The sequence below is a fragment of the Staurois parvus genome, unplaced genomic scaffold (genome assembly GCF_062004578.1).
Source record: "Staurois parvus isolate SC_StPar_1 unplaced genomic scaffold, SC_StPar_1.0 ptg000181l, whole genome shotgun sequence".
NCBI lineage: Eukaryota > Metazoa > Chordata > Amphibia > Anura > Ranidae > Staurois > Staurois parvus.
The window spans coordinates 3088322-3114823 of NW_028317977.1; positions in this window are offsets into that span (position 1 = coordinate 3088322).

Below are 26502 nucleotides of genomic sequence, written 5' to 3' on the forward strand. Positions count from 1 at the left end.
CAGAGTGCATTGTGCCAGCACCAACAACAGAGGAAGCAGGTGGCCATGGAGGTAGAAGGAGCTGCATAGGCTTCTGAAGTGCTGGCTCCTGTCCCAGATGGAGTGATACCATCTGTATTTCACCTGGGACCTTTCTAGCAGCCTGGAGATGGAGAGTGATGTCTGCACCCCATCCACAAAGTATAATAGAAGTTATTGGCAAAGTGCAGGTAACCCTGCAGGACAGCCGCAGGTGCACTGTGCTGCACCCGCGGTTCAGGTAATTACTTTAGTGTGTCTTGCTGTTCCATCCTCCTGGTTACATTAGTTGTAACTAGAGCAATGCCAAATACAAACAACAGTATATTTCTATTGCAGATGTTAGGTTAACTTCCTCCCAATACAGAGAAATCCAATTAATACGGAATGCCTGCACAAGCTGGATTATCATCATGAGTTATCACTCTAACACAACACAGTACAGAGTAGGGATTGGTAATGCAATGGCTACAGAAATCCTGGTTTGTTAGTTGTGATATAAGTAGTAGAAGAATTTCCTTGGATGGGGTAAAACAATAATAAAAACAAATGTGTTTTCAAAAATATTTTTCAAAAAGTAAGGTATGAGAGAAACAGTTAATGGGGATCTGTGCAGTTAAAAAGTCGTATACTGCTGGGGAAGGGGTGGTGAGAACATATACCAATGCAAAAAAAAAATGAATAAATACCACCTGGCTGATAGAGGGCTCTCCATTTTATGTAACTTCAAGGGTGGCATGGAAAATGCACTGATTCTTCAAATGATATGCTTTGAAGATGCCTTTAAGCTATATGGGGGGTTCCAGAACAGTACAATTCTCTTGCACAGCATCACTGTATTCTGGCATCACATACTTTGTATGTGTAATACATTTTTATAATTGTATATAATTCCCAGACTTGCATAAAGCATCAGCACCCCTATCTGATTAATTGTAACTTGATAAACTGTCTTTTTAGGTGGCTTTTGCTGTAATACATTTTTTATCTAGCAGTACTAGGCCAGGCTGGAGCAGCTGAAGTAATAAACAGAATAGATCTAAATTTATCTGATGGAGTAAACTTCCAAAAAGACAAAGCTTAATCCCTCAACTCTGTAACATATGCCAAACAGTGGCCAAAGTTTTTCAAAGCAAAGCATTTGATCTTCTTTTAGTGTAGTACTGCACAAAGTGTACAAAAACACCTCCAAAACCACAATTTGCATTCTACAGAAAAGGCAATTGTTATGAAGAAATACAAATTACAGAGCCATATTTAAGTGACAATAGTCAGACCTATATCACAGTGGCTAGAGAGTATATAAGCATGTTGATTGGGTAGCAATGTAAAAGGGAGAGGTAAGACAGACACAAGGCAGACATTTTCCAAAGTGTACGTAATCATTGTAAGACTGTGCCAAGAGATTTATTAAGGACCAACTCAGCTGCTGTATTTAGAATATCCCCTGATATTCTAAAGTGCAATGTATGTAAAAAAAAAAGTGATAGAAAAACAAACTCATACAATTGTAGAGGGACCCACAAGAGGGCTGCTGGTTGTTATAGCTCACAAGCACAGTCACTGAAAAGATGACAATGATGACTTAGGTTCCTCCCTCACAGGTGCAGAGGCTGCCAGCAGGCACAGAGCACAGTTTAGGCACACTGGCACAAGGATCGCTCTTGTGGTTCAATGAACAGTCTAGGGGTATTCTTTTCCAGTTTTAACATCCCTAGCGGTATGATTATTTCAGATTTTTGGCACCATTTTTTGCATGGAAATATGTAGTTTTTTTATTGTAGGCCTGTAATTTAGGAATAACTCACTGAAATCTGTCCGAACAAGAGTCTAGTAAACATTCCGGATATGATAAAACATGAAACACGAAATCATAAATTATAATTTAATAAATAATCATAAAAAATAATAACATAATAATAAATTTAATTCAATAATATAATCAAACCAAAAACACTGAAATTTGAAATATAGCGCCAAGTTCGCACATCGCTGAGCAAAGTCGCAGAATCGTTTTCAGTGTCTGATGACGAATTTCCCCACAAATCATTATCACTCAATTCTGCAAGTGGTTCTGATTTACTATCGCTGTTCTCTAGCCGGTCTAAAACCAATTTTGACATAAAGGGATGCTTTTTGGACGCCATGGACTTTTCTAGGTTTCCAGGCAGAAAGAACAGTCAAAATGCAGGCAGGGCACAGGACAAAGCAGTAGGGACAAAATTTATGTGAAATGCTTTGAAACAGCAATGTTTTATTATGTAATAATCGTTTTTAAAAAAAATGTCATTTTTTAAAATTTTCAAATTTGCCGGTGGCTCCTGTGCCCGTACATCCCGACGTTACAGGGACCGGAACACGGAAGCCGGATGCCGGCATCGGCTGAAGGAGATGGCCGGGGACGCTGCAGGGGACGCATCCCGGGAGCGAAGGACAAGGTAAGCGCTGCAGGGAATCCCTGTGCAACGCTGTATGGTAAGCCCGAGTGTAGCTCGGGGTTACTGCTTTTGGTACTGAAACTCTACCCCGAGCTACACTCGGGAATACCGCCAGGGAGGTTAATTCTGAATAAACTTGTAACAGAGGAGGGGTGTAGCTCATGGAACACTCAAAAAGTATAGGTTTTAATAAAGAGTACACTAACTTCACGGTCCTGAAAATAGCACTCATTGTCATGTACCTGAGATGATGAGGTTGGCCTCTCTTGTATCTCCAACCCAAGCTCCCCTGAGAGTGCCGAGGGACAGGAGGAACACGAGTGCCAGCAGATGTTGATAGGAGAACCTGCAGCACTAGATGCGGTCCCAAGGACACTGATGAACCATCAGGTCTGGAACAGTAGCTGTGCTCAGTAGTCCCGCTGAGGTTAAAGGGGCACTCCACTTGCACTGCAGGCCCAGGACATGTGGCTTATCAGAGCTTTCAGAAGACTGGTATCCAGAACAGTGCAAGGGGCAGAGCTGTAACAGCAGACAGGCAGGCACTCAAACAGGTCTGGAAGCCAAGGTAGAGACAGGAGAGAAGTCACAGGATTAGCCAGGGTCAACAACAGGCGGGCAGTGAGGTACCAAATCATAAGCAGAGCTGAAGTCAGGAACAAGCTGGGTCAGGATCTAGCAACAAGTCAAGAGCAGAATCCAAAATCAGGTCAGGAGCAAGCCATGTCAGTAACAAGGGAACACACTGGAAGAACGCAGAACACAGGGAACAGCTGAAGACCAGTCAGCACTGACAGTGAGCAAGAGCATCCTTTATATATCCCGTCTGGTACCAGAAACTGTAGGCACACTCCCACGTGGCCAGGGGCGGACTGATAATTCATGGGGCCCCCGGGCAATAGGGAATCATGGGGCCCCTGTGTCCTTGCTCAAATCAAAGCACACCCAAAAAATCCTATAAAAAAGGTACTAGGTGCATTTCATGGGGCCCCCTACTGACCTCGGGCCCTCGGGCAGTGCCCGAGTGCTCAAATGGTCAGTCCGCCCCTGCACATATCTATGCAGCAGTCGCCATGCTGGAATTCCCTTATGTCTCACCAGAATTCCCTGACACTCATCGACCACTGAGACTGGAAGCGAAAGGCCAAATTAGGGGTCTTTTTGCAATCTGTACCCCATAAAACTACAATGGCTCTTATTTCCTTGCAGCACCAAATCAGTTAAACAGTCTTTTACTCATGAAGCCAAGGAATAGTCACCCAGACTTAGCTTCCGGATGCCTTTTAGAGAAGTAGTAGTAGACTGGATCCTCAAAGGTGAAGTCTTAGTTGTAGGTAGGGCTCCTAGGCTCTGCCACAACCAAGACCATGGTGAATAGCTATAGAACCAGTAGCACAGTCTTCACAAATGGCAGCTTTCCCAGCTGATGAATCTCCCAGGCTAGATGTGTAGTATTTTTCTCGAAAAGATATGCTATGCCCCGAAGAGGCTCTTGGGTTTAGCAGCACAGAAGTACATCAACAAGAGGGATAGCACATGGTTTTCTCAAATATTTATATTCTTCCCCATTGTGGCCCAGTGGCTTGAGCCACCTACTGATGAATGAATAAGATGAATATTTATAGCTCAGCCATACAGGAACCCTCCTTCTATGCCCAATTGAATAACTACCCCTACTGGTAAGAGTGAGAGATCACAAGCTTACTGAGCTTAAGGAGAAACAATACACATGCCTACAAAAATTAAACTGGGTTTACTACCACCCAGCCCAAGAGCTAAATGTTCCTATTACTTAGCAACTTAAGTAAGAGGGTGCTACATAATCCTCATATGTATATCTCCCTATTTACCTTAACCTTAATTCATGTATATGAAATGTGTGCATATATCTGAAGTGCTAATAGTGCTATCGGTGCTTTCAATTAAAAAAAAAGTGATCTTCATGCTTTAAATACACATACATCATTAAAGCATCATAAACCAAATAATTAATGTAAAAACGAATTTAAAAACATTATGTGCCCAATTGATAAACAAAGCAGTAGTAAAGTGTAATTCCACACAATAAACAGTAAGTGTATAAAAACACCAATATGTCTCCAGTGCTTATAGTGCCTTGTTCCAGTAAACTGTGCCACACTCTTCAAATAAACATTTCCAGTGATGTGCTGCCATGCATTTCACTCCTCTTCATTCTGTGAATCCTTCACCTCATTGTGCAAAACAATCTCTAGAAACTCTGATCCTGCTTGTGCTTTAACAATAACTTCCAAGTCACAAACTGCTCACTTTCCAAAGAATTCCAAACACATACTATAAAACCCTTTTTATTAAAATCACAGTTAAGAACAAAAATCCATTGCACTAATATTATTCAGCGCCAATCCTGGCAATAAGGAATACAGGCTTACTTGTATGTTCAGCACCGGCTCCTCCAGTCACCAATTCCTGGTTTGTGAATAGATGAGCTTTGCGGGATGATGTCATGATAAATAGGGAGATAAACATATGAGGATTGTGTGAGTTTCTGTTTTTCTAGAGCTGTGCTTTATAGGTATATTACAATTTTACAGAGACAGTCTGCACATTATGTAAGCCTTTTTAGTAGGTTGCATTTAAAGAGGAAGAGATGAGACACCTTATTACCCAGAAATAAAAATTACAGTAAATTATGTCAGTGATATGAAGTAGACAAATTACAGAGATGCTGTACACCACGTAAGCCCTTTAAATGGGCTGAATTTGAAGCATAAGAGACTAGGCATGTTTTATCCAGTAATAAAAATTACCATAGATTATGTCAGACACAAACCAAAAGTATTACAGAGTTACAGAGACATGCTGCGCAGCATGCAAATCATTTTAGTAGGCCGCATTTGAAGAGACACAAAGCAGAAGTACTGTGCAAACAGCATGAATCAGCTGAAGTAGGCAATATTTTAAGAGGGACACACAGCATGCAATCTTTTAGCCTACAAATCCACATATGCTGTAAGTGTATATACAGTATGACACAGAAAAAGGAAGAAATAGTGTCCACATTACATAGACAGCATTTCAGCTGTTAAAGTAGGACGCATTTTAAGCTTGACACAAATGCAGCTGTTTAGAGCAAATATATACAATAAAGAGTATTTTTCACACTATGTTGAAGGAAGGAATAATGTGCACACTGCATAGATATTATTTCACCATTTCTGATGGAATTTATTGTCAAAACCCCATCCCCATTTAGCATTGGAGAAAGAAATTCAATTGAAATTGTATTTTTTTTTAAGATTACAATAAATATAACATGCTGCACATGGCATACATGACATTTCCACAATTTATGTTTGACCTGAACTAAAAAGAACTTGATCGCTCCTTATGGTAACAAAACAAACTGTATAATTTCACATTTGAAATTTGCACTTGTTATCACTCACATTTAAAGAGATATGCACTTTATGTGATTTTAGGTTTCCTGCACTTACTGTATGTCTTATTTTGGGGTTTATTCAGTTGATATGGACATTTATTGATGCTGATTTCATTACATTAAAGGAATAGTGTACCTGTTATTTTTTTATGTTCTTTTTTACCTTTTATTCAGGTACTTTAGTGCTGCTGTTGTTTTACTTTGGGATACACTTAGCGCAGGATTTTTTTTTAAATTGTATATAGTGCACATAGAAAATAAGTAAATAATTCAATAACATCATAGACAGTATTTAACTACTTTAATACTGGACACTTTCACCCCTTTCCTGCCTGGGTCAATTTTCAACTTTCAGCGCTGTTACACTTTGAATGACAATTACTTAGTCATGCACCACTGTACCCAAAATAGATAGAGCTTTCTTTTGTTGATTTTTAATTGCCACTGCCATTTTTTATTTTTTGCTAAATAAATGGGAAAAAAAACAAAATCTGTTATAAGATTTTGTAAAGAAATATCTTTTCTTCATAAATTTAGCCCTAAATGTATATTGCTACATTTTGTTTGGTAAACATAACACAAATTAGTTATTATTTAGTCTGTAGAAAAGTTATAGAGTCCACAAACTATAGTATACTGTATATATTTGAAAATGGATCAATCCTGATGTATGTCTATCTCATTTCTTGAGGCCCAAAAATCTCAGGACAGTACAAATACCCCCAAATTACCCCTTTTTGGAAAGTAGACAGTCCAAGGTATTTAGTAAGTGGCATGGTGAGTTTTTTTAAGTTGTCATTTTTTTGTCACAGTTTTTTTGGAAAATGAAGAAATTAAAAAAATAAATTTTTTTGCACTGTGATTGCTTCTGTACCATGTGATCACTGTGACCAATCACAGAGATCAATAAAATAGTACAATAAATGGTTATGAATGGAAGTATTTCATTGTGTACAACTGCGACATGATCTGCTGAGATTGGTGACAACAATCACATGGTACCAGTAGTGGCTCAGTACACCAATCTGTCAGATTATGCCACAACATGGCCCACGGGCAGGGATCCTGGAAGGACGTCATATGATGTCTAGCCAGGATGACAGCGCTTCCATTCTACCATCATATTATTATAGGCAGAGTGGAAAGTGGTTAAATTATTTAGTTAGGCTAAATGTTCAACAGTAGAAACCAGCTTTTATCAGCTTTTATTTAAAATATCAACTTTAGAGTATATTTTTTCTACAGAAAAAAAGCAAAATGCTTCCGTTACTACATATTAAAGTGTCAATAAACACAAAACATTATAAATATTGTTACGTGTACTAAATCGTTGTAAACATAATCCCTTAATAATAATTACATCTGTTTATGTAGAGTATTGAAAACCATGTCGATCCTGCCTATTGCTGTTGCCACCTTACTCTGTGTCCCCGCTGCAGCAGGAGATCTTGCTGAGCGCTCATTGTCACATGTTCTGTGCATGCTCCCGTTTTTGTGTGGAGGAAGCTATTCCTCCTTGTGCCAATATCAGCAGCCCAAGGGATTAATTCATCATATCTGTGGGTGGATACTCGGTGTTCAGTGCCCAGCCCCTCCTTCTCTCCTCCTCCATGTCATGTGACCTTCTACTGTGTCAGTCAGTGCTGTGCAGACATGGCAGGCAAGTTCATACTTCCTTAGATGGCATAAATAGCATACACCAGCAAATTCCCAGATGCTCCTCCTACAGATCTTTTCCTGTAGACAGGAACCAGCAGAGAAAGATCACATAACTGCCCCAACACAGAGAATTGAAATCAAACGATTGATATTAAAGTGCATTATGAAACCCAAAACAAGCAAGCAAAATACACTGCTTAAAACAATTAAAGGAACACTTTTTAATCAGAGTATAGCATCAAGTCAATTAAACTCCTGGGATATTGATCTAGTCAGTTAAGTAGCAGAGAGGGTTGTAAATCAGTTTCAGCTGCTTTTGTGTTAATGAAATGAACAACAGGTGCACTAGATGGGCAACAATGAGACAACCCCAAAACAGGAATGGTTTTACAGGTGGAGGCCACTGACATGCAGAGCATACGAGCAGTTCAACTACATGGTGGGAAAGCTCTGGCCACTGGTCTAGCCTTGACATCCAGTAATGAGTTGTTATCAGGCATTGTGTAGGAAGACCAAACTACCTTGCTTAGGCAGCCCCATGAATTCTTTTCCTCCTTTTGCCATTATAAGTTACTAAAGCACATTGGCCATGGAAGGGAATCCTTCTATTCTCTGGTCATTAAGTGGTTGCTCTGGAACACCTCATGCAGGGGGCACTTTTTTGGTTCCTTGTGATACTGTTTTCCTGTGCTAATGTGAAAAACAGTGTCCTGAACCATCTCACCCATCTAATTTACAACTCTTGTTGTTTGGGAGGCTTGAAATGTACTCCCGAAAGCCTGCTCCATGTCATTATTCTCCTACTCCTGTGGTGACTGGTAGGGACTCACAGAAATTGAGTTGGGGTATAGCAGGCCCTGAGACTGCAAGAAGTCCCACTCTTCCTCCTGGTTCTGTGCCTCCAGTGTTCAGTCTATAACACCATGTAGCATTTGCTACAGCAGGAGTACCAGAGGGATTATGTCCCTGATCCCCAAATTTTCACAGCTCTTCCTGAATTCACAAAAATACTCATTTTCATCCTGCTCATGAAAGTGCAGTTACTGCCACATTGCCAAGGGTGAGTTCCAGGGGGCCAATATATCCCATATCAAGCAGTTAGCAGGCAACTGGTGTCGCTGCTGAATTTCTGCCAGCTGCACAGTGGCTGGGCACACTTGGAAGCCAAGGTACCTAACTAGGAACTGCTGCACCACCAGGTTCAGTACATGTGCCAGGCAAGGCACATTTGTGAACTTTCCATGACAAAAGGAGGCTGAAGGGCTGGTGCTATTGTCACATACGATTCCTGACACAGGCTTGCATGAGGTCAGCCACCTCTCAGTCTGCCCCTGAAGAGCTGAGAGAGTCTTGGTCCCAGTGTGGTTCCTGTCCCCCAGGCATACAAGCAACAAAACAGCAAGAAGAGTTGCCAGATAAGGCCAATGAGGAGGAAATGCTAGAGACTACTGAGATGTTACCATCACCAAGTAGTATGACATAGGGCAGCACCACCAGCTCCAGCAATGTGCCCCACCCTGCATTCTTCCTGCTGCCAGCAAACTGACCCAATGGTCCGTGAAGAAGATGCAGTGCCACTGCCCATGCCTGCTGGACCACGTGCTGAGGTGATGAGGAGACATTACTTTCCACATGCAGGGTAGGAAGGGTTATCTGGTGAAATAATTATGGCTGGGGCCCTGCCATTGTGGTACAGTACAGGTTCTCTCCCTTTCTTTTCTCCTCTACATTCTCAAATGCTCAGGTACAGTGCCACCTCATCACCTTCAACCTCCTTATCACTCAAGTCTACTTGGCAGTGAGCTAATTCACTTAATTACCTTCTCCATGTGTTCTGACTGTATAACATGCTCACTGCAAAAAAATAAAGGAAAATGTTGCACCTCTGAAAGATGTGGCCGGACAAATGCTTTGCCCTGCAGATGCACCACCTGCTCACCCTCTACTAGCTGCATATGAAGAACATCTGCTTCTCCTACTGGGTCTCCCAGGCATTAAAACAATAGTGGATTGCCAAATTGTATTAGCAGATTTGGCAGTAGGTGGATTGAGGGTGTGGTGCTGTGGTGCACTTGGCACTGTAGTGATTTTGTACAGTAAACTTAACTGCAACAGTGTGTGGTGGTGTGCTTCACACTATTGCAGTCAAGAAAACTAATATAAATATAGACTATACCTTCCTCAAAAAATTAAATAAACTAAATAAATAAAATAACTATAACAAATAAAACATAAATAAAAAAAACTACAACACTAGAACCCTAACCCCATTTTTTTCAAAGAATTAAATGTATTAAGAAAAGAAAAACACTCCTGCCAAAAAAGGAAAGGGAAACAGCAGTAGCTAAATAGCAGCAGAAATTGTTGCTGACAAAAAAAATATTCCTAAAAAGGACTGGGTTTATTTACTGTACTTACATTGGGTGGTACGCACCTCAATATAATTCACAGTAATGCTGCAATGAATAGCACAGTGAATGTGGGGATGGGGGTTGGTAAATTGCATTCTCTGTAGCCCACCACACTGCAATTCAGTGTAATATAGCAGTGGCAACGCATAGCACTGTATATCTTAGTAGATGCAGTAAACCAGCACAGTAATATTAATAATTATCTCCCCCTCCCAAAGGTGTCAGCTGTCCCTCACTATTCCATCTTCAATACACACTGACAAAAGGCTGATGGGAGAGCTGACCTTTATAGAAAAGGAGCTGGGATATTTTCAAAGCCCCATTATTGACCATACTTTTCTACTGGAATACAGTTTACAGGTCAGGCAAAGCATTACAGGAGTTCGCTTTTCATACCTGGATAAATGTGTGGAAAAGTTTGCAGTTCAGGTGACCTGCAAAATTTGCCCTAAACACAAGCTGGTAGCAAACCCAAACCTCATCCCTATTACTAAATTGCCTCTCTTGGAACAAACAAATGCAGGAATTAAGAGTATAATTTTATGGACATCAGTCTTTTTTCAACCTCATTAAAGCCTAACTCAGGATTTTATAGAACTTTAATAGTTCATTTGGACCAAGCTGGTCCAAACAAACTGTTTTTCTCACTAACACATGCAGCAACTGTGTGTTATATATACCGTATGTAACATCCGCTACATATAGTATATAGTGCTGTGTTCCAGCACCGGTACATGAACTTCCCACCTTGCTCCCGGACCCGGAAACAAAAAAAGATTCGTATAGCTGCTTTTTTTTTATAAGACTATTTCTTTTTAGATTAGTACCATATACCTTTTAAATTCTTACCTAATTTAATGTGTTTTTAGCCAGATCAGACACAGTTTACAAAATTCTATGTGCCTGTGAGATAGTCATGTCCATTTTTGCTGACTAGTGTAATGTCGTGACTTACAATAACATATTAAACACTCTGATAACTCTGCAGTCTTTCACTATTAATTTATACTGTGGCATTTTTTTATTTCCTAACAAATATCAAGTTCAACATGAAAATTTGGTAGTCTATTAAATGTTATTAAAAAAAAAAGTCTAATATATTCTCTGCTGCCTGCTGCTAATCTCATTAATTGTGAAATCAGCGTACCGCAAAACCTAACAATTGGCTTTCTGCTTGATGCTGCAGGGACAGGACACGGTGTCCGCAATACAAAGTTTATTGCTTTTATCAGATGAAATCTGTTCATGGAGAAATGCTGATAGTTCTCCAAGATCTGCCAGCCTTTGGTCTGAGGCCCAATTGTTATGTGAAAAATGCTTCATACTGTGGATGGTAAATCATGGCCATCCCTAGGCTTGTACTCTGATTTAGTGTGGCTATTTCACAGATATGTCCACAACTGTTTATACACTTACTTACATTTTTCTCCCTTTTTTCTTTCTCACAATAAACAGTAGGACATGGCTTAGCTTCCAATAAAGATCTATTCCATACATTTTTTAATAGTTTATATTTAGCTATACAGAAAATGTTGACATTCTAATTCTATAAATCTGCATGCTTCCATTTTTTTTATAAGGCAACCTAAGTGTGAGGCGTTAGTGGGGAAGGTGTCTTTAAAGTAGATATAAACCCAATCACCAAACTCTCAAGTAAGCATTAAAGAGGAACTGAACTGTGGAAGCTGTGCCCAAAAAAGGCAAGCCAAAGAACTAGTCACAAGTACTACTTGAGGTTTCCCTCCTTTCCCCCATCACTGACTTACCATGCCTTGTTCTGTGTGTACAGTTGCAAGAAAAAGTATGTGAACCCCTTGGGATTACATGGAGTTTTGCATGAATTGGGCATAAAATGTGCTCTGAACATCATCTAAGTCACAACAATAGAAGAACACAGTCTTCTGAACATAATACTACACAAACATTAGATGTTGCCATGGTTTAATTGCACATAACATGTAAACATTCACAGTGCAGGGAGGAAAAAGTATGTGAACCTTTGGACTTAATAACTGGTTGACCCTCCTTTGGCAGCAATAACCTCAACCAAACGTTTCCTGTAGTTGCAGATCAGACCTGCACAACGATCTGGAGTCATTTTGGACCCCTCCTCTTCATAAAACTGTTTCAGTGTAGCAATATTCTTGGGATGTCTGGTGTGAATCGCTTTCTTAAGGTCATGTCACAGCATTTCAATCGGGTTGAGGTCAGGACTCTCACTGGGCCCCTCCAGAAGGCGTATTCTGTGCTGTTGCAGCCATTGTTTTGTTGAATTACTTGTATGCTTTGGGTCATTGTCCTGGTGCATCACCCATCCTCTGCAGAGCTTCAGTTGGCAGACAGATGGTCGTACGTTTTCCTGCAAAATGTCTTGATAAACTCTGGAATTCATTTTCCCATCAATGACAACAATCCGTCCAGGCCCTGAAGCAGCAAAGCAGCCCCAAACCATGATGCTCCCTCCGCCATGTTTTACAGTGGGGATGAGGTTTTGATGTTGGTGTGCTGTGCCTTTTTTCTCCACACACAGTGTTGTGTGTTCTTCCCAAACAACTCAATCTTGGTTTCATCTGTCCACAGTATATTTTGCCAGTAGTGCTGTGGAACATCCAGGTGCTCTTCTGCAAACTTCAAACGTGCTGCAATATTCTTTTTGGACAGCAATGGCTTCCTCCGTGGTGTCCTCCCATGTACTCCATTCTTGTTTAATGTTTTCCTTATTGTAGATGTGTCAACAAAAATGTTAACATGTGCCAGAGATTTCTGTAGGTCTTTAGCTGACACTCTGGGATTCTTCTTTACCTCATGCAGCATTCTGCGGTGTGCTCTTGCAGTCATTTTTACAGGATGACCTCGCCTAGGGAGAGTAGCAACAGTGCTAAACTTTCTCCATTTGTAGACAGTCTGTCTTACCGTGGACACATGAACATCAAGGCTTTTGGAGATACTTTTGTAACCCTTTCCAGCTTCATGCAAGTCAACAATTCTTGATTGTAGGACTTCTGAGAGCTCTTTTCTGCGAGGCATGGTTCACATCAGACAGTGCTTCTTGAAACCAGTAAACCCAAAACATGTGTGTGTTTTTTAAGGGCAGGACAGCTGTCAGCAACACATCCAATATCATCACACTGATTGGAGTCAAGGTTGGCGCACTCCTGGCTCCAATTAGCTCTGGGAGAAGTCATTAAGCTAGGGCCTCACATACTTTTTCCTCCCTGTACTGTGAATGTTTACATGTTATGTGCAATTAAACCATGGCAACATCTAATGTTTGTGTAGTATTATGTTCAGCAGACTGTGTTCTTCTATTGTTGTGACTTAGATGACGTTCAGAGCACATTTTATGCCCAATTCATGCAAAACTCCATGTAATCCCAAGGGGTTCACATACTTTTTCTTGCAACTGTAGGTAGTCATCTTTATAGTGGCAGGGTTTTGATCTGTCAGAGTCTTATGCAAGGAGAACAGTGAGCAGAATAATTACTTCACTAAATCTCACTACCAAGCCTCTTGAGACTAGCAGTCAGAGACAGCAGTGCATTAGATCTCACACTGAAGATTTACAGTACAGCTATGAGTGTCAGGAATGGAGATTTTTTTATTATGTATTGATGTCATACATATCCATCAGACTTATGCATAAAAGTATAAATATAAATAAATAAATAAATAAATAAATAAATACAAAACTCAACAGAAAGGAAACTAAAATGTCCCAACAGTCCCTGGGGAAAAAAAACAAAAAAAACAAAAAAACAAAAACAAAACTCAAACATAGCCTGAACGGCTCATAAATAAAAGTCCATAACCTGAAAGGAAAAAAACGGAAACTATATACAATATTTACAGTACAAGGCCTTTATGGCCGAGACCACATGACTAAGAGCCTTTATGGCTCAGACAAAAACATAAACCATATGCAATTTCCATATTCAAACCTGCTGCTTACGGCCTATATGGCCTAAACTATATACAAAGGACCTAACCATACTATTATATACACCACAGGAGAGGGCTAAGGAACCCACAAATCTTCCACGTCTGACCCCTACAACCTACCATGCAAAAGGCTACCAAAAAGATCCGAACGCAAAAATCTAGGGAGTGCTGAAGGCAGAAACTAGGGACAGATCCCACCACCCGAGATCAACAGACCGCAGCAACAGGCTTGATGTTCCTCCACGCCTCCATCCAAGCTCTGCGTCGCAGCCTGTCTTTCTCAAGACCCCGAATTTTCCCCACCTCACCAAGGATGTCACTCGCCACCACCTGAACAGGGAGGACCTTCTGCCGAATGGAGACCTGACACCGTGCCATCCAAGTGTAATAACGGACAACTAAGCTGACTAAAAACAGGGTGTCCAAATTAAAACCCATGCGACTCTCGAATGCTCCGTACACCCACTCCGCATACGACATGCGATGGAGGAAAGGAACACCCAGAGCCCCTCCCACCTGTTTATACACCTCTACGTTAAAGGGGCACTGAAGCAAGAAGTGGTCCATAGTCTCCACTTCACCCCCACACTCCGACCTCGGACAACCACGGTCATCCGCAGGACGGTACTTCAGGTTACCCCTCACGTAGAGCCTGCCATGGAAGGCGAGCCAGGCCTGGTCCCGCAACTTCAGGGGGATCCGCTCCAGATTTATCAACCGCAAACCGTCCCTCATAACATGGCCCGGGCAATCTCTCAAGGCCAGCGGCGCATGGAAAGCAGATGCCACAATCCTCTCACCCAGGAGCCTCCTGGGGAGGGACCGGACCTCCTCCGCAGTCACATGCCACCGCCGGAGTAACTTCAGGCACGGGGCCACATAAGTCGGGAGCTTACCATGCTTGACCCGCAGGCTTTTCACTGGCCCGCCACTCTCCCAACTGTGCAGAAAGGGTCCAAACCAGATCCGGAACAGTCCTACCCATGCAGGCGGTCTCTCTGCCAGCATATTACCAAAGTTATGTTTCAAGAACATCAGAGAGAAAAAGACCACCGGGTTGACCATACCTAGGCCACCCTCCCGCCTGGATGAGTAAGTCACGTCCCTCTTGACGAGGTTCAGCCGATTCCCCCATAACATCTGGAAGAAACAGCTATAGATCCTCGTATAGAGCGATTCTGGCAAGAGGCAAACGAAGCTGACGTACAAAAAGACTGGGAGCAGGAAAGTCTTGATCAAATCAACCCTTTCCCTCAAGGAGAGCCGCCACCCCTTCCAACATCTCACTTTGACCTCGGCATCCGACAGCTTGGATTCCCAATTTTGCTTGCTGTAATCAGCAGAGCCAAAATTGATGCCCAACACTTTGATGTTCGGCTGAGGCACCGGGAAGGCGTCCGGGAGTGAGAAGCTCTCACCCTCCCTACCCATCCAGAGAACTTCACATTTGTCCTGATTGACCTTGGAACCTGATGCCTCGGCATACTGATCCATTACTGAAACCACCTCCTGCGCCTCCTCCGGTCCAGAAATGAAAACAGAAACGTCATCAGCATAAGCCACAACTCTCAAAGGCGGATCTCCAGTGGCACCCACCAGCACCCCACTCACCGCCCCGCCATCTAGCCTCCTGACGAAGGGGTCAATGGCAAAGGCATAGAGCAAGGGACTCAGCGGGCACCCCTGGCGCACCCCAGATCCAACCTAAAAGGGCTGCCCAACCCAACCATTCACCAACATGAAGTTCTCCGCCCCTTGGTACAATGTCTTCAACCAGCCGATGAACCTCCCCTCCAAACCATACCGGTCCAGGAGATGCCAGAGGTACTTGTGATCAACTCGATCAAAGGCCTTTGCCTGATCCACCGCCAGCAAGTACTTTCCCCATCCTTCAGCCTTACATCGCTCCAGAGCCTCCCGGACAGCTAACACCGCTGTGAAGGTACTCCTGCCCTGGACCGAGCAATGCTGCTGACGAGAAAGCAAACTGTCTGCCACTGACGACAAGCGCCAGAACAAGATCTTCGCCAGAACCTTTCTATCGACATTGAGGAGGCTGATGGGGCGCCAGTTCTCAATAGCCGAAGGATCTTTACCCTTTGACAGGAGAATAACTGCAGACTGTCTCATGGAAGGAGGGAGAGATCCCTCATCCAGACAGCTGTTATACACTTCCGCGAGACGAGGTGCCAGGCGGGATTTAAAAGCCTTAAAAAATTCGGCAGTCAGACCGTCTGGCCCAGGAGTCTTTTTAATGGCCAGACTATCAATCGCTCTGGACACCTCTTCTGCAGTAATCTCCCCAGTCAAACTCGCCAGAGGGAAATCACTGTCCAGACCAGGCGTGGATTCCAAAAAGCTCGACATCCCTGTCCGGTCAAGGTGTTTCTCACTCAGTAAATCTGCATAAAAGGACCTGGAGACCTCCAGAATCCCTGACCTGGATTTAGCCAGGGACCCTGTACTATCCCTCAGAGCAGAGATCGTCTTAACTGCTGCACTCTGTTTGCAATTCTGGAAAGGGTCAGGCGAGTGGTATTTCCCATAATCCCTCTCCAGAACCAAAGAGGCACGCCGATCATACTGGAGTTCCCTAAGGAGAAGCTTCACCTCCGAGATTGCCCCCGAATCTCCACCGCTAGAAACAAGGCGGTCGAGCTTCCTCCGCAACCGCTGGTAGGCGTTATACTGTTTAAACTGCCGTCTCTTACCAATAGCCTTGAAAAACCTGCTGATCCGCACTTTGGTGAGCTCCCACCACTCAGACTTACTGCCGCAGAAATCCAGCACCGTCTCCTGCGCCTGAAAGAACTCCTCGAAAGATCGTCTCACCTCCTCGTCCTCCAGCAGAGACGAATTCATCCTCCAGATGCCCTTTCCTCTCAGCGGCGTGTCTGAAATATTCAAGGTGACAGATAGCATAAGGTGATCGGAAAACTCCACCGCCTGACACTCAGGTGCCGAGAAGGCAGAGTTCTCCTTCAAAAAAAACCTGTCTATCCTATTCTGGCTATTACCTCTCCTAAAGGTGAAACCCGTGCCGTCTGGGACACTTTGAATCCAAGCGTCAACCAGACCTGCCTCCCTGACTATAGCATTTAGAAAATTGCTATCATATCCCAGCCCGTCAGTGAAGCCTCTCCTGTCCTTGGGCCTAGTAATGGTGTTAAAATCACCTCCAAAGACTACCAGCCGGGATGTAAAGAGGTAAGGTTTAATCCTCGCAAAGAGGTTCTTCCTGTCCCACTTGGACTGTGGGCCATAGATATTAATGAGACGGAGCTCATGCCCTCTTACGAGAACATCCAGAATCAGACATCTTCCGATCTCTACCTCAATTATCCGCCGACACGTTACCATGCCGGTAAAAAGCACCGCAACTCCGCTGTAAAGCTCAGCCGCAAGAGACCAGTAGGAGGGCCCACGCCTCCACTCACGCTTGGCCAGATGGACATCAGCCAAGGTGGGCAACCTGGTCTCCTGCAAAAAGAAAATATCAGCTTCCATCCCACTGATCAAAAATAAGGCTGTTTCTCTAGCACTTACAGACTTTATGCTGGCAACATTAATGGTTGCCACCTTTATCGGAGCGGGAACTGCCATTAAGATAATTGAGAGGGACGTTTCTTAATCCTCCTCTTGACTTTCTTGGCAGGGTCCCTCACTCTCTTAAGAGACCCCCCAGCATCCTCGTCCTCCATCGGGGAAGCGGGATCACTTGACCCCTCCTCCTCCCCCGACAAAGCCCCAAACCTATTCCCCAGGGCCACCTCCCCCGCCTCTAAAGAGGACACCGACCCTGCTGAGGACAAAACTGGCTTACTTCGCCTACCCACCAGGGACCACCCCTCCTCCACCCGAGCCCCTACCGGAGCAGAACCTTGGGACTCACGGGACTCCCTACCGGGCCTCCTACTCCGCCGCAGCGGCAAGAGCAAGGGGGGAGCAGACACTGAGGGACTAGACCTAGCCTCAACCATCCCGGCCCCTTTAGCAGCCTCCCTCAGCTGTTTCTTAGTCCTGGGAGGAGGAACCGGCACACAAGGGGGAACAACAGGGGACTCCAAAGGGGTAGACGAAACAGGGGGGACAGAGACAGGAGGGGCCACAGAAACCTCCCCTTCCCTCACAAGGGCCGCCACAGCAACCGAAGCCGCTCTCTCCAATGCCGCCTCCGCCTCTTCAGCATCTACCCGATCCAACTCTGCTTCAAGCTCCCCCACCGGAAGGTTGTGGAGGGCCTCCGGGCACTGGTTGTATGAATGCCCAAGCTCCCCGCAGAGATTGCATCGGACAACATTGCAGTCCCTGGCCAGGTGTCCTATTTCCTGACACAGGGAACATCTAATGACGGGGCAGGTGGCCGCAAAATGCCCCTTGCCCCCACACCGGTGGCAGACCCTCGGCTGACCCGCATAAAAAATTATCAGGCGGTCCTTCCCTAGAAAAGCGGAAGAGGGAATGTGCTGGAGCACATTTCCAACCACCTTTAAGCGGACGGTGGTCGTCCACCCACCTGTCCATATTCCCCTCTCATCCTTGATCTTCCCAAGGGGCCCCATCACATCCCCATATCTGCTTAGCCAGACCACAATATCTGATGCAGGGATGGATTCATTTCTCACCAGCACCGTTATTTTTTTAATCAGGGACTGGCGAGAGACGAGCCTCGGGGTTAGGCCCACCCACCTAGGGCTGGTGACAAAGGTGGCCTCATACCTCTGCCAAAAGAGGTCCAACAATTCTGGCCGCATGAAGGACACGTCATATTCTCCAGTACCAACTGGAGCAATAAACGCAAAAATATCTGCGGCATGGAAGCCCATTTCTAATATGCGGTCTATGACTTCTCTCCTGCTAAGGGGGGGCCCTCCCCTGACCATTTCAGCTGAACAACATTTCGCCTTGCGGCGGAAGTGGGTAGGTTACCTGCCCTTGCCCGGGCCGATCCCACTGACCCCTGACCTCCCCTAACTGCAGCAGAGTAACTGAGCCCCGATCCAGCCCCAGGGGCACTCAACATCAAGGGGGCATGACCAGGGGAAGCCGCCACACCAGCAGCAGCAACTGAAGGGGCAGATGCTGATGAGCCATGACCTGGGGGAGCCCGGGGCTGGGGACCACCCATACCAGCAGGAGAACCCACCTGAGCCGGACCCGCAGGAGCCTGGACCTGAGAACCTGGAGCCCCCTGAGGAGAAACCGGGGGACCTGCTGGTTGCACACCAGAGGCCACCATGCCCCCCAAAGGGGCGGGGCCCAGTGGGACCACCACCGGAGGGGAAACACCCTTAGCCAGGACTGTAGGGCTAACCTGCAGCTCAGACAATTTTGCAGGCATTATACCCGCTACCCCAGTGTCCAGAACCATCTCACCAACACAATCAGCAGAGTCCTTCTCCCCTTCCAGTGGCTCCCCTGCCTTTGCCAACACGTCCTTGGGGATGCGTTGCAGCATGACAAAGGCAGCATGCTCTTTCACCACCGGCTTAGCCGGCTTGCGGGGGATGACATCACTTTCAGCTTCTTCCTCTGAGTCCTCGGACGTAAACCTGAAGTTGGCTCCACGCAGCTCTGCAACCGCCTCTGCCAGGAACTGCAATCCGCCCACTATCTCCTCCTCCTCCACCTGGGTCCCCCAATCCACAGGCAGCTGCCCAGGGGGGAGGGACTCTGATGATCCTGCCACCACGCTGTCTTCCATGATAGACGGCATTTCCTCTGAGGGTGCTGTGGGCTCAACCTGCCCCTGCTCGCCTTCCACCAGCAACTCCCCCGACAATTCCTCCACCGAAGAGGCCTCCTCCACTGGACCCCGCATCGCCGCAACACTGCGGCTTCTTGCAGCCTTAAATCTCGCTTCATTCAGATACTTCTCGCTTAGGACGCCGCTCTGGCGCTGCAGCGCCGCCACATACCTCCCCTGCTGTGACACACGAAGTTCCAGCGCCTCCAGGTCCGGTTTCATGGCCTGCCGCTTAGTAGACCATACACGGTCGTAGGATGACCGGAGCTTCTTTAGCTCCAGAGTCAGCTTCTGGAGCTTGGCTTCCTCCTTCTCTATTAACATGGCCCGAGCGGCCACACGGTCCCGGTAGGCAGAATAAACTTCCCCCTTCCTAGGGGCCATTCCCAGGTCCTCTACTGGTGGAAAAGAGAGGCCGGTACTAGGCCCCTCCAGGGCCTTCTCCCCGCTGGACCCAGGCCCAGGATCCGCCATCCTGCCTGGGCTGGGCACGGCACTTTAGCCCCAGGCTTCTCGGGCCTTTCTGGAGCTCAGCAGACAAGTGTAACACACCCTCTCTCAGGAATGAATTCACCAATAATGGTGGGACTCAGCTGCCTTGTGATCTGCAGTACCAGGGCTGGCCAGCGGATGCTCCCAGCAATCAGAGACTCAACTTTGCAGCCAGCTAACACCTGGAACTGATTATGCTGGGGTATTTAAGGGATGGCCAGACTTGCAGACTCTGCCTTGGTGTTGTGTTTCTCTTGGGCCCTGTATCCTGTTCCTGCTCTCTGTTCCTGTCTGATTCTCTGCTACCTGTTCTGATCCCTGGCTTGTCTGACCATCCCTCTGCCTGACCCTCTGTACTACGCTGCCTGCTACCTGTTCTGATCCCTGGCTTGTGACCCTGACCATCCCTCTGCCTGACCCTCTGTACTACGCTGCTAGCTACCTGCTGAACCTGGCCTGTGACCCCGACCAATCTCCGCTTGCTCCCCCTGTACCTACCTGCCCAATTGATATTGACCCGGCCTGCCTGACGACGCTTGCTTGTATGTACTGTTATCTGTGGGTGGTTGGTTTGGTTTGTTTGCACTGTATTATGTTTAGTATTGCACTGCATTTATGTTTGTATTGTTAGTGTTAATAAATTATATTGTTTATCACATATCTGAAGTCTGCGTTTCCCTGCGTCAGTCACACACCTCTGGTCACACTTGGGAGCCCTGACATTACACCAAGGCCCTGACAATGAGGCTGCAGGCACAGGAGTACCTAGGCACCTTACATACCTGGAAGATTTCAGAAGGAATTCAAGACAAACGGTACATTTTCAGAGAACCACCTATGCACAATTAATATTTTAAAATGTTCACTATAACAAAGTGCAGTTTTTATTAAAATTGTGGTCTTTATTTTGGCACTTCTGGTTGTGGGGTAACAGCTGTCACCCAGTTGTGCTCCTGCATTATCATCATGTCACAGGTACCCCCCAGTGAAGACCTTTTTTTTTAGCTGTATGCATGAACAATGTCAATGTAATCAATGTGTATGTTTATGTAGGACATCCTTTGTTTTTATATGTAGTTTGTAATCATCACTTTACATGGAGGTAACCATTTTTTTTTCATTAAATACATTAAATATGCAGCCTGTGCTTACTTCATAATCTCAATGCAAATCTACCAGGCTGATTAAAAAGAGGCTCTGCTGTGAGCTTCCAAAGACCATAGATTCTAGGCTTCCATGGCTTGAAGCTGCTTTTTTCATTCATAGCATTTATTTATGCAAATTTTTGCTTACTTAATTTACATGCTTTTTTCTCATAATAATATTGTGATTGGACAACATGTGTCAAATTATTCTAATGTAGTTTGAATTCTAATGATAGCATCACAGTTAAAACATGTTGGTGGCAGGAGAGGAATTATATCACTTTATGACATGCTCTTATCTAAAATACTTAAATAAGTAAATGACTGAATGTACTATTTGTATAATTTCAAATAAAAGTAACCATTAGCACACACATTCCCTTGCATGATGCATACAGGATGCTGTTTGTCTGCCTGTTTACATATAAAAAGGTGCAGCGCTAGATATAACTGAAGAACTGAACATAGTAAAACAGCGTATTGAATGAACAAAAAAAAAATGATTATAATTATGAAATCAAGTACAAAATCATATGTCACACTGCGGTGAAATAAATGAATAAAATGTCCCAAAATAATGAAAGCCCACGTGGGGATCCGATAGATCCTATTGAGTGTGTGGGAGGGAATCCAGTGTGCCACACAGTGGATAGGGATATAAAGAATGCGCACTCACCAGAAGTGCATCAAAATTGCGCATATGAGATTATCCTGTCTCATCAGGTAGTGGTCATCTGCTGTCAGGGTCACACACCATCCAATCTCGTCTAGGATGAGGTACTCCGAATTGCCTTACTGTGTATTATCGTCTGGGGTCCCTTTAAACAGGTTCTGCAAGTGGGGACTCTCAGTGAAGAGAGCCCAATAAGGGACACCACATAGCGTGATACCATAGACACTAGTTTATTGCTTCAAGGAGTCACAAAACAATAAAAATGGTGAGAATAAAACACTGACCATATAGAATTCAGGATGGCCACCAGCGGTGGTCAGACGTCCAGAAACTGTAGCCCCTCTGACGCGTTTCGTGCGATGCACATCATCATAGAGTGCTGGGCTTACAGAAAGGGATGTCCAATGACTGCTATTTATGTCAGTGAATGTTCGAAAATGGCGCCGGCGACTATCGCGGCCGCCATTTTCCCTGCTACCAGTGCATGCGCGATCCGTCGGCGCCATTTTGTCGTGGATCACCGGGATCAACTTGCATTGTCCTATATAGGTCGGCGTTATTTTGTTGGCGGTATTCAGGCGCCAGCTTACACTGTGAGTAAGTGTATTACACTACAGCACAGCAGGGAGATTACCAAAGGCAGAAAAACGATCTTTTCAAGATAGTGGGGCAATAAAGAATTAAAATAGGAGCATTCTAATGGCAACACATGCTCTTAACAAAAATACATTATACATACTGTCAAAACATACTACACATATTGTCAGCATCTAATATAGCTTCAAAGGAAAAAACACATTTTAGGACATCAAAGGGAGATGTCACATAAACAGGACTAGCCTGAATGGTAAATAGTCAGATGAAATAAAACTGGTGATGTACAATAATATATACATATACGTAAAAATTGCAAACAAAATCAAAATCAAACGTGTCTGCCTGTTTACCTATGATTTGAATTGCAGCATTTTCTTAGTCAACGTGATTGGAAATGCAATCGGTTTCCTTATGCTGTAATAACATTCTAACATTTTACAAGCGTGTTCTGCACTTACTTTACCTATAAGTGACCTTTTCTTCTAATACAGCATCATTCCTATATATGCAGAAGACTACAACAATCTCCCGCTGTCCTAGCACTGACGGCTGGCTTTCAAAGTAAAATATTGAATGTTAAGATCAGTATGGGTGCACGTTCATAATACTGACAGGCTTTAGTTACTCTTTTCTTGTTATTTGTCTTCTGTTCCAGAGGAGCAAGAAGTACTGGCTGACTGTCTTTTATAACCTTTACATTGTTAAAGGGATTGTGTAGTAGCTTTTCATATGTTTTTATTGGTTAGAACTAACCAAGAAAAAAAAATATATTTTTATCAGATAAATATGAAAAACTGCACACATTTTTTTTTTAATTTCCAGCAAGGAGATGAATTTATCAGTCCATTTATCCTTAGCCCCTGTGTTGAAGAAAAAGCCTATTGCTCACAGAGCTCAATAACACCAGCTACACACAGATCAGAGCAGTGACCATCCCCCTCACTGCTCCCTCTATATGTATACCTGGTTACTTTCCAAATACAGGTAGCCTGAGATTGCAGAGGAATAAGGTGCAGGGCAAGGGGAGTGATGAAAAGCAGTGTGCATTGAAAGAAAGCAATGGTTTCACAGTGGTACACATAATGCACTACTGCCAAATATGAAGCCAACAGTGCCACTATCATGGTTTGATAGTCACAGTTCTTTAGGAGATTGAATTACACAGTTACAAGTAACCACAAGAAGACAGGCAGCACAGACCACAGTTGCTTGAACCTTACCTAGGCCAGCTGCAGCAGTGATAGGCTGTGTGTGTGCACACAGTCAGTGTTATCCCAGGTCAGTAAGGATGCAGCATCTTTGGAGGTAGCTAGTGGAACAATGTGCCTGTACTGTTGCCACTACTGTTCTTTCTCATTCAGGCCTCACCTCTTCACTTTGCTGGGTGGAAAACCATTGGCATATGTGCATTGGCCAGGAAGGAGGAGCTGGAGGAGAAGAAAACACATCTTCCACCTCCTCCCAGCTATCTCCTCCTTGCCAGAGTTTGCCCCCGACTTCGCTGACAGGGGTAATAAGGTTGCTGTAACTACTCCTGTCAGGCTGTAACAGTGGAGCCAGGAGGAATTTTCCCCAGCCCAGAGACCCAGCATGAACACCGATTAGCTGGAATCTCAGGGTAAGATCCAGAGAGTTTCCTATCTATGTCCATTGGACTTTATCCTAACCTGCAAAGAGTGTGATGTGCTGTCTCTATAGGAATCCCGCAGTGCTCTAATGTATAGCCTATATGAAATGCTTATTCGTAACACAAAGATTATACAATAGATTTGTCAGCTATAAAATTGTTTAAAAACGTAGACCTCATTCACATGGTCACTGAGGCCCCTAGTCTATGAATAGGCCGTTTGTTTATGTGGCTTCGACTAGCGGGTGCTCCCACTGTCTGAGTTTGGGGCCACGCACCCACACCAACATGCCTGTCAAATTGGGATGAGCAACTTTGTCCGTGAAGTATCTGTACCCTTCATAGACGCACATGGTCAGCCTGCACACAGCATCTGGCGGCTTGAGCTGTATAAACACAAAGCCCATCCAGGGACTATAGGCTTCAGGGTCATGTATATGAGGCCTTAAAATGAAACCAAAAGTATTTTCCTGCAGTTTCTTGATCAGTAACAGTAGATTTGCAGGTAGAGATGGCTATTTCCTACTGAAAAAGTTTGTGATCAAAAACATTTTCCTCAAAATGTTTGTATGTTAAGAATAAGTCATTACTGTTTAATTATGCCCGGTCACAGTAAGCCACCCCAACCTTTTGCCACGACTTGCAACATAAACCAATGTAAGGTTCATTTTTTACCACTATTCTCTCTAGTGGGACCCAGGTGCCTTCTGCCAACACTGCGGCCACCTGCTTCACTAGTCAACTGAGCTATGAGAACATCAGCAAAGTGTGTGACCAAAACCTTCCCTCTCCCAACCCTCCCTCTAATTACCGCTCCCATTTTTAAAGAATTTCACACAGACCACATTACTGTATATGGAATATTCTATTCTTTTTTCCATATTACGTTGCAATGCCTCCTTTTAGTCGGTGTCTGGAGCAACTTCCCGATTGTCATGTCTGTCTTGTGCATTCTATTGCTCGTTAGTATGAGGGAGAACACGTATATATGATTTGAAGTTGAGGAAATACAGGTACCCATGGTACAGTTTACCAGATATTAGTTGTGCCCCCCCAGGTCTCTAGGAGTGCTGTAACTCTGATGGGCGCAATTGATGTAAGGGGAACTCTGATGTGGATTCTGATAAGGGACAGTTGATGTCAGGATCACTCTGTTAGGGATAATTGATTTCAGGAGTGCTCTGATGGGGACAATTTATGTAAGGGAGCACTTTGATAGGGACAGTTGATATAAGGGGGCACTCTGATGGGGATGATTGAAGTAAGGAGGAGTCTGATGGGAACAGTTGATGTAAGGGGGCATGCTGATGGGGACAGTTGATGTAAGGATCACTCTGATTGGGAATACTGATGTAAGGGGGACTCTTATGGGGACAGTTGATGTAAGGGGGCACTCTAATGGGGACAACTGATGCAAGGGGGACTCTGATGTTGACAAATGATGTAAGGGGGGCTCTGATGAGGACATTTGATATAAAAGGCACTAGCTGATGTAAGGACATACTCTGATTAGGACCCCAATGTAATCAGGGGAATCTGATAGGGACACTTAATAAATGGAGGCACAGGTTCTGTTCAATCACCCTAATCTAATTATTGCCTAATAGATACTAGTGCTCCTTGTTCATTCTTGCAATGCCTCTGCACTGTCTTTCAGACGTTTTTTTCCAGGTTGTGATTCTCGATACATAAGTGAACAAGAAATATCAGTTCACTGCGTCTTTTACACTGTTGATATTATTCCCCCTGACTTTTTATACCACACCCCCAGATCAGATCTAGGCTATTGATCTCCCTGACTATATGGTGGCTAAATATTTTAATACCAGGGAGTTTCACAATGCTATGCTTGTTGGGGGATATAAATATGCAAATGTAGAATAAGTATAAATCAGCACACATATATATATATATAAAATCCTCAAAAATCCTTTAAAGTCATATCAATATCCTTCCCCTGAAGTACTAATAAAATATATATTCATTGACTTAAACCCAAAAACCCACAATTATAGTGAAAAGATCAAAACCCAAAGAGATTACCCAAAAAATAAAAAATATCAAATATATATAAAAGAACAAAAATAAATAAAGTCCCAATATGCAAAGTGTCCAAATAATGTGTCCAAACAAAGATCAATTTCTTGATAGGAATGTGCTTCCTACTCCACTGAAGAAGATGCAAATCAATCACAGGTGCTCTTCAAATACCTCAAAAAACAAAATCTCAACATAGTATATTACCTTTTAAATCCCAGATCTAAAGTGCCACATGCGTATCATGCAAAAAAAAACACTCCAGTGTCACAGCACTCATGTGAGAGAAAAAAAAAATT